The 14050-nt window shown below is 43.4% G+C and overlaps 3 non-coding genes across 3 annotated transcripts; 2 read left to right on the top strand and 1 right to left on the bottom strand.

Annotated features, from left to right (window-relative positions):
- The first annotated feature begins 931 nt into the window (after nucleotides 1-931).
- On the top strand, nucleotides 932-1095 carry LOC120521409. Its single transcript, XR_005632101.1, has one exon. It is a non-coding gene; the product is annotated as a U1 spliceosomal RNA (small nuclear RNA).
- A 3806-nt stretch (nucleotides 1096-4901) lies between these two features.
- On the bottom strand, nucleotides 4902-5020 carry LOC120521403. Its single transcript, XR_005632095.1, has one exon. It is a non-coding gene; the product is annotated as a 5S ribosomal RNA (ribosomal RNA).
- A 6229-nt stretch (nucleotides 5021-11249) lies between these two features.
- On the top strand, nucleotides 11250-11417 carry LOC120521418. Its single transcript, XR_005632110.1, has one exon. It is a non-coding gene; the product is annotated as a U1 spliceosomal RNA (small nuclear RNA).
- The last annotated feature ends 2633 nt before the right edge of the window (nucleotides 11418-14050 follow it).

The following is a 14050-nucleotide window of genomic DNA, read 5'->3' as shown; positions in this document are numbered from 1 at the left end:
TTTCTCCTTCCCTGTCTGTCTTCATTTTTTTTTTTAATTGCCATTCTTTTGAAATTTTAAGTTATGTCTTTTGAATTAGAATGTGCGTTGTCCTTCATACTGATCCCCTTCTGTCGGCTCTCTCGCTCTCGCCACCCATTTAAGACTCCCCTGTTACCCGTTCCACCTCATGGATGGATGGATGGATGGATGGATGGATGGATGGATAGATAGACAGAGAGATCTCGTCCAGCTCATCAGACGGGAGCCTGCAACTTTACAAAGGGGGGCATCTTCCAGAAAGAACCAGCAACCTCGTATCCTTGCTAACGTGCAATCCCACAGTGGCATCAAAGGGAGGGCAAGCACCGGCTCAAGTCTCGAACGTGTACCCAGCGCTGCCCCAGATCACTCGGCGGCCTCGGCGCAGGTCTTCCCGAGGGTGCTCTGCTGCCGTGTGCGAGCGCCCACGCCGAGGGCTTCTTCCTCTCGGTCTCCGGAGCGCAGGGTCGCCTTCCTCTTTCAGCTTTGCCTCCTGCCTCCTGCTGCCTCCTGCCGCCTGCCGCCTGCCGCCTGTCTTTGCTGTTGGGCGGCTGTTTCTCATTCAGCATCCCGCCCAGTCCTACCCCTCCTGTTTCTCTTCCAGCCAATAAGCTCCAGCGATGGGTGGCTGGTTTGCATAAGAGCGAGGTGCACCTTGGGGTTGCTAGTGAAACCTGTCTAATCAAGGTGGTGAGGTCGGTGCAACCCCAACATCCGGGTCACGGTGCACACGGGCGTCTGGGCAGCAGCTAGCTCCCGCGCATGCGCGCTCCCGAGGCCAAAGAAGCCCGAAGGATCCCGAAGAAGCCCGAAGGAGGCCGAAGGACCGAGGACTGTGCTGGGGAAAACCTCCCGCCGCCGAGCGATGAAGCCGAGGAAGTGGGAGGATGAGCGCCGGGCTGTACAACTCATACTTACCTGGCAGGGGAGATACCATGATCACTAAGGTGGTTCTCCCAGGGCGAGGCTCATCCATTGCACTCCGGGTGTGCTGACCCCTGCGATTTCCCCAAATGCGGGAAACTCGACTGCATAATTTGTGGTAGTGGGGGACTGCGTTCGCGCTCTCCCTGATAGTCCTGGTTCAAAAAACAGACTGAAAACATGCGTTTCAACTTATGGAAGTGGTGCTTGGGCGATTGTGAAGCAGGAGCCTGTGAGACAACGGCTCTGGGAGCTTTAAGCAATAAATAAAGAAGTTCCAAAAATCAATCAATCAATCTGTCTGTCTGTCCATTTATTTATTTATTTTAAGGACCCCGCCCTAGAAAAATTATAATAAAAATAATATTAATTTAAATTAACTAATCAATGTATGTATTTATCTTAAGGACCCCCACATAATAAAATAATAATATAAATAATCATTCATTATTTTTAGTGCCTCTTTACTGATTTTAAGCCGCTTTCCTTGCTGCCAAGAGCCCAGCTTCTGACACGGGTGGAAGGAGGAAAAGAAAAGACGAGGTGAAGGGCGACTCCTGCTGGCAGAAAGGCAAAAGCTTACAGCACTCGGTATTCCCAGTAAACGAGGGCTGCTCCTTTTTCTCTCCCCAAATATGCAACTTTGGAAGCCCTCTTTTCTGAACGACAGCCGTATGTTTTTTTTTTTCTCCTTCCCTGTCTGTCTTCATTTTTTTTTTGCCATTCTTTTGAAATTTTTCGAATGTCTTTTGAATTAGAATGTACGTTGTCCTTCATGCTGATCCCCTTCTGTCGGCTCTCTCGCTCTCGCCACCCATTTAAGACCCCCCTGTTACCCGTTCCACCTCATGGATGGATGGATGGATGGATGGATACATAGATAGACAGATAGATCTCGTCCAGCTCTTCAGACGGGGAGCCTGCAACTTTACAAAGGGGGGCATCGTCCAGAAAGGACCAGCAACCTCGTGTCCTTGCTAGCGTGCAATCCCACAGTGGCATGGAGCGCAAAGCGTGAATATCGGCAAAGTTTCTTAGCAGCCTTTGTCGATTTTCACAAAGCATTCGACTCAGTTGTTCGAGCTTCCCTGTGGGAGTTCCTGAGACTTAGTGGGATTCCCCCTGAAGTTGCTGGATATCATGGCCAGCCCGTACACTGGTACTGTGAGTGGTGTGGAGACAGAACCTCTGTGTTTTTCCCAGTTGATTCTGTGGTTCGTCAGGGGTGTGTTCTTGCTCCTACTTTGTTCAGTGCTTGTATGGACTGGGTGTTGTGCAGGGTCATGGGGTTCAGCGGCTGTGGGGCATCTGTTGGAGAAGAAAGATTCATGAATATTGACTTTGCTGATGATGCTGTGATTGTCGTGGAGTCAATGGAGGCTCTGATCAGGGTGCTCAAGAGACTGAGTGAGGAGTCTGAGTGTCTGGGCTTGTGAGTGTCCTGGATGAAAACCAACAGCCAGGCCTTTAATGACCTCTTGGGCACAGATATCAGCAGTGTGTCTGTTTGCGGAGAGTGTGTTGACCTTGTTGAGTGGTTTACTTACCTTGGCAGTGACATTCATGTCCCTGGTGACTCTTCCTATGAAGTCAGTAGACAGATGGGGAGAGCTTGGTGGTTCATGAGGTCACTGGAAAGGGGTGTGTGGCGCTCCCAATATCTCTGCAAAAGAACGAAGGGCCAAGTCTTTAGAGTCCTGGTGCTTCCTTTCTTGCTATATGTTTGTGAGACATGGATGCTCCCCAGTGACCTGAGATGAAGACTGGACTCCTTTGGTACTGTGCCCCTTCGAGAATCCTTGGGTACCGCTGGTTTTACTTTGTGTTCCTCATGGAATCCGTTGGGGGAAATGGAAGGAAAAACCACTAGGAAGAATAAGGTTGTCAAATGTTGTGAAAGTATTGGGGTTAAGAATACAGAGAGGATGGAGTGGAAAGAAATGGGGAAAAAGATAACCAAAAAAAAAAAGCAGGATTTTGGAGGTTAACGAACTTATCAATAGAAGGGAAGATATTGCTGATGAAGGCAGTTACAATCCCAAAACTATCGTATTTAGCAAATGTGTTTTTTCCACCAAAGAAAATAGTAAGAAGAATTATAAGAAAGTGTTTTGTGTTCTTATAGGGTTCATAATGTGAAAAATTGGCAAGAAGGAAGGTAATGAAAATGGAGGGAAAGAGGTTCGAATATAGAAAGGGAGTTGACTTTAAGACACACAGCAACTGTTGTTAATATGACATTAAGTAAAATTGGGAAGTTAGCGGATATGATCAGATATCTGCTAGGAACAGAATTCAAAAAGCAAAAGAGCCCAATTAAATAAGGGAAATCCGAGTGCCATCTGCAGGGCAAGTGGCAGGAGGACTTTGGGCACGACATGAAAATACATAGAGGGGCGGTTAAAATATTAGGGATCCATTTTGGAGAGGAGAAGGAGGGAAGAAGAGACTGGAAGGAGATGGAAAGAAAGTTATACAAGCTCACAAGTCTCTGGAGGACTAGGAGACTAACATATGAGGGCAAAATTTTGCTAATTAAGTCAATAATTTTGCCCAGGCTCTTTTTTCTGGCAACAGTTTTTTTACGGACAAAATATATTCTAAGGAAAATCGAAAGACAATGTTTTTATTTTTTTGGGAGGTCTACAGATGAGAAGGTCGCAAGACAGAAAGTAAAGAAACAAAAAAGGAAAGGGGGCAAAAGGTTTTCTGGACTTAAGGATCTTGTTAAGATTGAAATACACGGCCGTTTACATATCCTTGTTACAGAGCGGAAAGGGAGGGCAGCGGATTTAGCCAGGTACATGATGGGTGGTCATCTAAGAAGGTTTGGGTTTTTAAAACCCAGAACAAGAAACCATATGAGTTTAGATTACCCAAACTATACAGGAGGTTGATGGACTGTATCAAAGATTGTGGGCTTCAGCAGGATGAAAAGGACTTGTGGAGGAGGTGGAAAGAATTAGTGGAAAAGTAAGGAAAGTGAGAAGCCAGTAAACATTACTGGGAAATCTAGAGAGGAATCTAAACTGATATGGGAAAGATTTGGGGGAAAGTTTCCAAATAATCAAGTAGCAGATATAGCCTGGCTGGCCGCCCATGAAGCACTAGAAACCAACCTGGCTTTAAGTAAAAGAAAGAATTTACAAGGGCCTAAATGTCCCAGGGACGGATGTAAAAGAAAAAAATAAGTCAGTATGGACATGCAATGTGGGACTGCCCCACAGTGGCAAGGATATGGAAGGAAGTAAGGCAGAGACACATAGTAGACATCAAGCTGGATAGAGACTTGGTGGTGTTTGGGAGGTCAGGGAAAAGAGAGGTCGGGAAGAAAGATTGGGACCGAATAAACGTGATAAAAGAAGTATTGTGGAAGGCAAGGTGTGCATACACAAATAAACAGAAAGTTTTTTCCCAACAGAAAATAATTGGAATGATCAGAGAAAACCTCTCGTTTTATGAGAAAAACATCTCAACTTTGGAAGCCCTCTTTTCTAAACGACAGCCCTATGTTTTTTTTTTTCTCTCCTTCCCTGTCTGTCTTCATTTTTTTTTTTTGCCATTCTTTTAAATTTGAATGTACGTTGTCCTTCATGCTGATCCCCTTCTGTCGGCTCTCTCGCTCGCCACCCATTTAAGACCCCCTGTTCCCCGTTCCTCCTCATGGGATGGATGGATGGATAGAAAGACAGATAGATCTCGTCCAGCTCTTCAGACGGGAGCCTGCAACTTTACAAAGGGGGCATCGTCCAGAAAGGACCAGCAGCCTCGTGTCCTTTCCAACCTGCAATCCCACAGTGGCATCAAAGGGAGGGCAAGCACCGGCTCAAGTCTCGAACGTGTACCCAGGGCTGCCCCAGATCACTCGGCTGCCAAAAGCCCAGCTTCTGATACGGGTGGAAGGAGGAAAAGAAAAAGACGAGGCGAAGGGCGACTCCTGCTGGCAGAAAGGCAAAAGCTTACGGCACTCGGTATTCCCAGGCGGTCTCCCATCCAAGTACTAACCGAGCCCGACTCTGCTTAGCTTCCGAGATCGGACGAGATCGGGCGTGTTCAGAGTGGTATGGCCGTAAACGAGGGCTGCTCGTTTTTCTCTCCCCAAATAGGCAACTGTGGAAGCCCTCTTTTCTAAACGACAGCCCTATGTTTTTTTTTTTTTCTCCTTCCCTGTCTGTCTTCATTTTTTTTTTTTAATTGCCATTCTTTTGAAATTTTAAGTTATGTCTTTTGAATTAGAATGTGCGTTGTCCTTCATACTGATCCCCTTCTGTCGGCTCTCTCGCCTCGCCACCCATTTAAGACTCCCCTGTTACCCGTTCCACCTCATGGATGGATGGATTGATGGATGGATGGATGGATGGATAGATAGACAGAGAGATCTCGTCCAGCTCATCAGACGGGAGCCTGCAACTTTACAAGGGGCATCTTCCAGAAAGAACCAGCAACCTCGTATCCTTGCTAACGTGCAATCCCACAGTGGCATCAAAGGGAGGGCAAGCACCGGCTCAAGTCTCGAACGTGTACCCAGCGCTGCCCCAGATCACTCGGCGGCCTCGGCGCAGGTCTTCCCGAGGGTGCTCTGCTGCCGTGTGCGAGCGCCCACGCCGAGGGCTTCTTCCTCTCGGTCTCCGGAGCGCAGGGTCGCCTTCCTCTTTCGCAGCTTTGCCTCCTGCCTCCTGTCTGCTGTCTGCCGCCTGCCGCCTGCCGCCTCTGTCTTTGCTGTTGGGCGGCTGTTTATCATTCAGCGTCCCGCCCAGTCCTACCCCTCCTGTTTCTCTTCCAGCCAATAAGCTCCAGCGATGGGTGGCTGGTTTGCATAAGAGCGAGGTGCACCTTGGGGTTGCTAGTGAAACCTGTCTAATCAAGGTGGTGAGGTCGGTGCAACCCCAACATCCGGGTCACGGTGCACACGGGCGTCTGGGCAGCAGCTAGCTCCCGCGCATGCGCGCTCCCGAGGCCAAAGAAGCCCGAAGGATCCCGAAGAAGCCCGAAGGAGGCCGAAGGACCGAGGACTGTGCTGGGGAAAACCTCCCGCCGCCGAGCGATGAAGCCGAGGAAGTGGGAGGATGAGCGCCGGGCTGTACAACTCATACTTACCTGGCAGGGGAGATACCTTTGGTTCTTCCTTGTCAGGTGTAGGGAGCGCCCCACGAACTTGGATCCAGAGCTGGGTAGGTCGGCATGTCCACCACCCTGTTTTCTGCTTCCCTTGTTTCGCGGCGTTTTTAAAATATTGTAGGAGCAAGATGGCGGAAGTGATTGAAGTCAACAGCAGACAGTTCGAAGAAGACATGGAGATGAACAGAGGACTCGGAGTTTTTGGGAGACCTGCATCTCGTATTCCAATTGATGGAAGGGAAAGGAGAAACGTAGTTCGATTGGAATTGAAGGATGGACAGATGGATCGAGGAGACTTTAGTAAGGAGGTGTTGCAGAAGACTCTACGTTTTTCACCTGGTGAGATTGATTACCTTTTTGCCTTTCCGGGTAAAACTACCTTTGAAGTGGTTTTTAAGAGTAGGGCTTTATATGATAAATGTTTGAGAACGGTGGAGAGAGAAAAACTGGTTAACCCAGTTTTAGAAAAATTTTTGATTGTGCCTTTGAGTGACAGGATGGACAAAAGAGTAAATATTTTAATGTTCACAGAGAAGGTGAAACTACAGGATATTTCGACTTGGTTGTTACAATTTTGCGATGTTAAGACTAGTATGCAAATGACGGATGAGGATGGGATAAAAAATGGATTGTACAAATTTGATGTAATTCTCAAAAAGGAGAATGACACAGAAAGGGTGATCCATTTGCCCGCGGTCATACAAATTGGGACGGTCAGAGGGCACGTTTTCTACTCTGGTCAGCCACAAGTATGTAGAAGGTGTGGAAATGAGGGTCACAAAGCGGCAGAGTGTGGCATAATAAAATGTAGAAATTGTAAAGAGGAGGGACACAGTACAAGAGAGTGCAGGAAGCCTATAAAATGTAATCTTTGTGGACAGGAGGAACATGTCTTTAGGGACTGTCCGGCCTCCTATGCTAACATGGTAAGGAGGAATACAATGAGAGAAAAGAAAGTAATAGCGCTATTGGATGAGGAGTCTGAGGAAGAAAGAGAAATGGAAGACATAGCAAGAGAAGGAATCCAAGGAAGTGACACGAGAGAAAGGGAAAAAATAGACCCATTAAACATTGGAGTAAACAGTAAGAGAGAGAGCGAACAAGGAGAGAGGGAGGACAGAGGAGAAACTGACCTTTTGGCGTTAATTGAAGAAAAAACAGACGCTCGGAATATAGAAAGTAGAATGGAGCAGCATTCACAGAACATTCTCTTTCACACAGAGGAGATCATGGACATCCTCAGTGGGACGACTTTTTTTGGTCAGTCCCCTCAGCAGGTGAGGAAGGAAAACATAGAGCAGGAGGAAGGGAAAGGCAACATAGAGGCAACACAAATAAACCCAGGATTGCAGAGGAAGCGTGGGCCAGATAATCTGTCCCCAACGAGCTCCGGAAAATCAGAGGGAGCGGGAGAGAAACCAAAGGAATGGGGGACAGCTCCCTGCTATTTAGAGTCTAAAGACATGGAAGGGTTTGTTTCAGCTACGGGCATGAAGGGGGTAGAAGAGTGGAGAACAGAAAAGAAAGTGGCCAAGAAGCCCAAAAAATATGTAACTCCGGGAAGTAAGGGAAAGATAGGTGAGGTAGACTACACTACAATAAAGAAAAATGAAAATAAAAATAATAACCTTGAATGTAAGAAGTATTCAAAGTAAGGAAAGGAGAAAAATGGTGTTTTCTTACTTAAGAAGTTTGCCGGTGGATTTGATGTGCATTCAAGAGTGTGGTATACCCTTTAAAAAATCATATGACGAATATAAAGAAGACTGGGAGGAAGGGGCAGCGATTTTTTCAGGGACAAATGAGAATAAAAATGCAGGAGTTGGGGTGTTAATTAAGAATAAAGAAATTGAAATTAAAACATATGATGAAATAGTGAAGGGGAGAGTGATTAAAATTAAATTATTAATAGCAGGAAGTACGATCACGTTAATTAATGTATATGCACCAACAACACCCGTCCAGAGGATGGAAGTGTTTAATTTACTGCAAACAGCAGTTGCTTTAGAAAACAACTTAATTGTGGTGGGGGACCTAAATTGTGCGAGTGATCAAGAGCTAAGAGGGCAACAGGAAGACAAAACTGCTAGAAAACTAAAAGAAATTATAAAGGACTGTCGTATCAAGGATGTATTTAGGGAACTAAAAAGAGAAGAAAAAGGTTTTACCTGGAGAGGAACTCGGGGAAAGGCCTCTCGAATAGACTATATTTTGGTCGATAGTAATTATGAGCCAAAGAATTGCAAATTAAGACCAGTATTTTTTTCAGACCATTGTAGTTTAGAGGCAGAGATACAGAAAGGAACAGAAGAAGAGAAAAAGATATTGTGTGGAAACTGAATGTAACCTTGTTAGAGGATATGAAAATTAGGGAAGAATATGGACAACGCTATAGGGGATGGGAAACCCTAAAAGATTGGTGTGGAAGTCAAAAAGAGTGGTGGGAGGTGATGAAAAGGAACACTAGGGAATTTTTCCAAAAAAAAGGTAAAGAAAGGAGTAGGAAGAAAAAAGAAGAGGACAAAACATTACAATATGAACTGGAACAATTGTACAGAAAGGAGGAGATAAATGACGAGACAGAATTAGAGATAAGAAAAATAAAAGAAGAATTGGGAAAAGTATATAAGAACAGAGAAGAAAAGATTAAGTTCCAGAGCAGAGTCAGAGAGCAAGAGGAAGGAGAAAAATGCTCTCGGTTTTTTTTCAAGAAAATAAAAGAAAGAAGGAAAAAAGCCAATATAGAAGAATTGAAGGATAAAGATGGACAGGTGAAGAGAGGAAATAAAGACCTATTGGACATCGTAACAACGTACTATAAAGGAATATACGAAAAGAAAGAAATTAACTATGAGTGCATTAACAAACTGGAGGGAACCATAGATGGCGTTTTCACAGAAGAACAGAAAGAAATGCTGTGTCAGGAGATTGAAATGCAGGAGATGGAGGAAGCTATTAAAATGAGTAGTAAGGGTAAAACTCCAGGAATAGACGGCTTACCCATAGAATTTTATGTGTCTTTTTGGGATCTAATAAAAGAAGATATGCAGAGTTTATTTCTGGAAATTGTGAGAGATGGAGAGATGACAGAGACAATGAAAAGGGGCATAATAACATTGATACCCAAACAAGGAGAGATGGTTGATATAAAGAATTGGAGACCGATAACACTATTATGCCAGGACTACAAGATATTAACAAGAGTCCTGGCAAATAGAATAAAAGATAAGCTGGAAAATGTGATAAAAGAGGAACAAGCATGTGTAGTATCAGGTAGAAGTGCATTAGAAAATCTGTGTGTAATGAGAGATTGCATATATTTAATGCAGGAAAGAAAAATGGACGTGGGAATAATTAATTTAGACTTGGAAAAAGCCTTTGACAAAGTGGCTCATGAATATATGTGGAGGATTTTACAGAGAGTGGGGGTACCAGCGAAATTTCTAAACTGGATAAAGACAGTGTATAAAGGAATTACAAGTAGAATTAGAGTAAATAATAAATTATCAGAAGAAATACAGGTAGAAAGGGGAGTAAGGCAAGGGTGCCCTTTATCAGCAGTACTATTCATATTAAATATTGAACCGTTAATAAATCTGGTAAGAAATGAGAGACAGATACGGGGAGTTGAAGTCCCAGGAAGCGGAGGGCAACAAGTTAAAATATGTGCATATATGGATGATGTGAGCATAATAGTCAGAGATGTCAGCAGTATAGAGCAGGTAATTGAATACACGGAAATATTCTGTATGGCATCAGGATCGCAATTAAATCTGGAGAAATGTGATTGTGTGTTATGGGGTAACTGGAAAGAAAAACCTGCGGGAAAGATAAGACTTTCCAATAGTGTTAAAATATTGGGAGTAGAATTAGGGAAAGATAATAGAGAAAAGAAACAATGGAAGGAAATGTTAAAAAATATAAATAAAAAAACAGGATTTTGGAGATTGAGAAACCTGACTATGGAGGGCAAGATTTTGCTGGTGAAAGCAATAATAATCCCAAAACTGACATATTTGGCCACCGTTTTTTTCCCCCCGAGAAAAATATTAAAAAAGATTATAAGAAGCTGTTTTGTTTTCCTATGGGGGTCAAAATGTGAAAAATTGCAAGAAAAGTAATAATGAAACAAAAAGAAAATGGAGGGAAAGGATTCCCAAATATAGAAGAAGAGCTGATGTTAAAACATACGGCTACGGTGGTTAACATGGCGCTAAATAAGAAAGGAAAAATGGCTGATTTGATGCGATATCAATTGGGTGACGGAGCTGAGGAAAGTAAGATTGTTTAAAAGCATTAACAATAGACCTATTGCCTTTAATATAGCAAAGCACTATAAGATAGTTACAAAATTTTTAAGGAAATACAGATGGGAAGAAGGAGAGGTAACAATATGGGGGAAGAAAAGAGCCCTGAAAGAATATATAAAAAAAGACGAAACAATGTTAAAAATAAAAAATATGACTGAAAATCAAGCAAAGAAAGTATGGCAACAAAACAATGGAAAAGAGTTGACCAATAGACAAAAGGATTTGGGCTGGTTGGGCATACACGAAGTGTTACCGACAAACACTGCAATGTATAAGAGGCGAGTAGCAAAGACGTTGATATGTCCGAGAAGGAACTGCACAGGAATAGAAACATCTGAACATGTGTTTTGGAAATGTGAAAAATCGCAAGGAATTTGGAAGGGTGTAATGGAGAAATGGGATGGGTTATTAGGAAAAGAGGAGATTACAAAAGAAGGGGTACTGTATGGATTAGTGGGGAATAACTTGAATGAGAAAATGGCAAAAACCCAATGGCAAATAATTAATATAGTTAAAGAAAATATATGGTGGGAAAGAAATGAACTGGTGATACATAATAAGGATGTTTCTATTCAAAGACTATTGCAGAAATGTGGGAGAGAAGTAGAGGAGGCATGGAAAATAAAAGAAGATCAATTGAATAAGAACAAGGTGTGAAAGATAAAGGTAAAGAACAATTAATGGAGTTTTTTTGGGGAAAAATGGAAAAAAAAAAAAAAAAAAAAAAAAACGCCATGGTGGTGAAAAGGTGATGGGTGGCAGTGAATTAGCAAATTGGCCAGACTTTGTGTGTGTGTTCAAAGCTAAAACACTGAAAAGAAACATTAAATGTAAGTGAAAATGGGACAAGCAAATTAGTGTTTGTCTTAAGTAATGAAATTTAGACAAGGAAAAAAAAAAAAAAAAAAAAAAAAAAAAAAAGGTTCTCCCAGGGCGAGGCTCATCCATTGCACTCCGGGTGTGCTGATCTCTGCGATTTCCCCAAATGCGGGAAACTCGATTGCATAATTTGTGGTAGTGGGGACTGCGTTCGCGCTCTCCCCTGATAGTCCTGGTTCAAAAAACAGACTGAAAACATGCGTTTCAACTTATGGAAGTGGTGCTTGGGCGATTGTGAAGCAGGAGCCTGTGAGACAACGGCTCTGGGAGCTTTAAGCAATAAATAAAGAAGTTCCAAAATCAATCAATCAATCTGTCTGTCTGTCCATTTATTTATTTATTTTAAGGACCCCCGCCCCCTAGAAAAATGATAATAAAAATAATATTAATTTAAATTAACTAATCAATGTATTTATTTATCTTAAGGACCCCCCCACATAATAAAATAATAATATAAATAACCATTCATTATTTTTAGTGCCTCTTTACTGATTTTAAGCCGCTTTCCTTGCTGCCAAGAGCCCAGCTTCTGACACGGGTGGAAGGAGGAAAAGAAAAAGACGAGGTGAAGGGCGACTCCTGCTGGCAGAAAGGCAAAAGCTTACAGCACTCGGTATTCCCAGTAAACGAGGGCTGCTCCTTTTTCTCTCCCCAAATATGCAACTTTGGAAGCCCTCTTTTCTGAACGACAGCCGTATGTTTTTTTTTTCTCTCCTCCCCTGTCTGTCTTCATTTTTTTTTTTGCCATTCTTTTGAAATTTTTCGAATGTCTTTTGAATTAGAATGTACGTTGTCCTTCATGCTGATCCCCTTCTGTCGGCTCTCGCTCTCGCCACCCATTTAAGACCCCCCTGTTACCCGTTCCACCTCATGGATGGATGGATGGATGGATGGATACATAGATAGACAGATAGATCTCGTCCAGCTCTTCAGACGGGGAGCCTGCAACTTTACAAAGGGGGGCATCGTCCAGAAAGGACCAGCAACCTCGTGTCCTTGCTAAAGTGCAATCCCACAGTGGCATGGAGCGCAAACGTGAATATCGGCAAAGTTTCTTAGCAGCCTTTGTCGATTTTCACAAAGCATTCGACTCAGTTGTTCGAGCTTCCCTGTGGGAGTTCCTGAGACTTAGTGGGATTCCCCCTGAAGTTGCTGGATATCATGGCCAGCCCGTACACTGGTACTGTGAGTGGTGTGGAGACAGAACCTCTGTGTTTTTCCCAGTTGATTCTGTGGTTCGTCAGGGGTGTGTTCTTGCTCCTACTTTGTTCAGTGCTTGTATGGACTGGGTGTTGTGCAGGGTCATGGGGTTCAGCGGCTGTGGGGCATCTGTTGGAGAAGAAAGATTCATGAATATTGACTTTGCTGATGATGCTGTGATTGTCGTGGAGTCAATGGAGGCTCTGATCAGGGTGCTCAAGAGACTGAGTGAGGAGTCTGAGTGTCTGGGCTTGTGAGTGTCCTGGATGAAAACCAACAGCCAGGCCTTTAATGACCTCTTGGGCACAGATATCAGCAGTGTGTCTGTTTGCGGAGAGTGTGTTGACCTTGTTGAGTGGCTTACTTACCTTGGCAGTGACATTCATGTCCCTGGTGACTCTTCCTATGAAGTCAGTAGACAGATGGGGAGAGCTTGGTGGTTCATGAGGTCACTGGAAAGGGGTGTGTGGCGCTCCCAATATCTCTGCAAAAGAACGAAGGGCCAAGTCTTTAGAGTCCTGGTGCTTCCTTTCTTGCTATATGTTTGTGAGACATGGATGCTCCCCAGTGACCTGAGATGAAGACTGGACTCCTTTGGTACTGTGCCCCTTCGAGAATCCTTGGGTACCGCTGGTTTTACTTTGTGTTCCTCATGGAATCCGTTGGGGGAAATGGAAGGAAAAACCACTAGGAAGAATAAGGTTGTCAAATGTTGTGAAAGTATTGGGGTTAAGAATACAGAGAGGATGGAGTGGAAAGAAATGGGGAAAAAGATAACCAAAAAAAAAAAAAGCAGGATTTTGGAGGTTAACGAACTTATCAATAGAAGGGAAGATATTGCTGATGAAGGCAGTTACAATCCCAAAACTATCGTATTTAGCAAATGTGTTTTTTCCACCAAAGAAAATAGTAAGAAGAATTATAAGAAAGTGTTTTGTGTTCTTATAGGGTTCATAATGTGAAAAATTGGCAAGAAGGAAGGTAATGAAAATGGAGGGAAAGAGGTTCGAATATAGAAAGGGAGTTGACTTTAAGACACACAGCAACTGTTGTTAATATGACATTAAGTAAAATTGGGAAGTTAGCGGATATGATCAGATATCTGCTAGGAACAGAATTCAAAAAAGCAAAAGAGCCCAATTAAATAAGGGGAAATCCGAGTGCCATCTGCAGGGCAAGTGGCAGGAGGACTTTACACGACATGAAAATACATAGAGGCGGTTAAAATATTAGGGATCCATTTTGGAGAGGAGAAGGAGGGAAGAAGAGACTGGAAGGAGATGGAAAGAAAGTTATACAAGCTCACAAGTCTCTGGAGGACTAGGAGACTAACATATGAGGGCAAAATTTTGCTAATTAAGTCAATAATTTTGCCCAGGCTCTTTTCTGGCAACAGTTTTTCTGGACAAAATATATTCTAAGGAAAATCGAAAGACAATGTTTTTATTTTTTTGGGAGGTCTACAGATGAGAAGGTCGCAAGACAGAAAGTAAAGAAACAAAAAGGAAAGGGGAAAAGGTTTTCTGGACTTAAGGATCTTGTTAAGATTGAAATACACGGCCGTTTACATATCCTTGTTACAGAGCGGAAAGGGAGGG

Source organism: Polypterus senegalus, unplaced genomic scaffold, assembly GCF_016835505.1.
Source record: "Polypterus senegalus isolate Bchr_013 unplaced genomic scaffold, ASM1683550v1 scaffold_5650, whole genome shotgun sequence".
In the NCBI taxonomy this organism is placed as follows: Eukaryota; Metazoa; Chordata; class Cladistia; order Polypteriformes; family Polypteridae; genus Polypterus; species Polypterus senegalus.
This window is presented reverse-complemented; position numbering and strand designations above follow the sequence as displayed.